Source organism: Coregonus clupeaformis, unplaced genomic scaffold (genome assembly GCF_020615455.1).
Source record: "Coregonus clupeaformis isolate EN_2021a unplaced genomic scaffold, ASM2061545v1 scaf0926, whole genome shotgun sequence".
NCBI lineage: Eukaryota > Metazoa > Chordata > Actinopteri > Salmoniformes > Salmonidae > Coregonus > Coregonus clupeaformis.
In genome coordinates, this window is record NW_025534380.1 from 160518 (window position 1) to 161986 (window position 1469).

General features: G+C 40.6%; 1 long non-coding RNA gene across 1 annotated transcript; it reads left to right on the forward strand.

The window, feature by feature from the left end:
* Nucleotides 1–387: 387 nt before the first annotated feature.
* On the forward strand, nucleotides 388–1035 carry LOC123485989. Its single transcript, XR_006659211.1, has 3 exons — nucleotides 388–406; nucleotides 799–910; nucleotides 999–1035. It is a non-coding gene; the product is annotated as an uncharacterized LOC123485989 (long non-coding RNA).
* The last annotated feature ends 434 nt before the right edge of the window (nucleotides 1036–1469 follow it).

Here is a 1469-nt window from a genome sequence, read left to right on the forward strand (position 1 = left end):
GGCAAAGATTCGCTAGCTAGCTAACCAACTACTGTAATGATGTATTTGAGAGACAACAGGTGCTTATTGTGCAAATGTATATATGTTGTCAAAAGACATTGGAGACAAAATATAGCTTCAGAGCTGCCAACTCTCACGCTTTCGCCGTGTGACACACGTTTTTGCCTGTTTTCACACGCACTCACGCCACACATCCAATTTCTCACGCAAATAAATTTGGCCGAGACTCGTTTGTTCCTTTTTTCAAACTCCCCGACGGTAGATGGCGCTGATGAGCGCCACTGAACCATATGCGCTGCACCCCGAAGTTAGCGACAGAAGAAGAGAAACCATTGCCGCGAAAGACAACAGGAGAAGAAACGGTCACTACCTCAAGAAGTCTGATGAGAAGCTGAGCTGAGACTAGGTATGTAACAATGAAATGTCGTCCAATTGAGTACTCACTCTCTTAAACTTTAAATCTTGAAAGAAATTATTTGTTTGTGATTGTGAACATGATTTAGTGTGGTGAATGTAAACTCAGCTGATTTCAATCAGGTAAGATGTATTCCAAAGAATTTAACATAAATACAGGAAATGTGTGCAATAGAAGTATACCTGCTGTTCTTCCAAGCCACCATACCAACTTTCACTTCTTTCAACTCGCTGCTTCAGAGAGAGCAGTCATCAATATTTTTGTTACATGATGAGGTGGGATTGGATTTTGCTGTTTTTTTTCCATTCTGTGTTTCTTGCTGATATCTGCAGGGATCCTCTAAAACAGGTTTCACTTACTATTTTTGTAAATGTCTGTTATAGATGGTGAAATTCGAACGCAAGCTATGTTCCAAGTTTATGGTTCCAGCAGCTCTGCAGTGCCATGAGGAGCCTTGTGAAATTGCCTTTAAAGAAAAGGCAAACCATTTACCAGGTTAGTATTTGACTATTATTATGATCAAACACTGTGATATGTGATATTTAGCCTTGTACCTTATACCGATATGCTGTATCTTTGACAGGAAGAAAGTTGAACATTGGGTTCACAACCAGGGCTAAATTTAACTGATTACTCGACGAGGGTGACATCACACCACAGCAGGTGGATTCATTCCATGAAGCTGTGTTGTGTTTCCTGACAAGTGCTGTGGACTATGCACTTAAGTAGCTGCCACTGGAAGAGCCACTGATCAAGCACGCACAATTTGTAGATGTACGGCAGAGGGCTGAAAGTGACATCGAAGATGTCCTGTACTTTGTTGAAAGGTTAGTTTTTTTTCTCTAATTATTGTCTATCATCTTAGCTAAAATACCCTGTGTTTTATGATGAGGTGTGTTCACTCCTAAACTGCACATGAGATATTCTTATGTGGCTTCTCCTCAAAGATGTGTATGAACTGCTGCTGGTTGATGACTATATACCTAAAACGTAACAACTTGTAACTCTACTTTCATAAATAGGTTTCCCCATCTCCTCCCATACCATGGGCCAG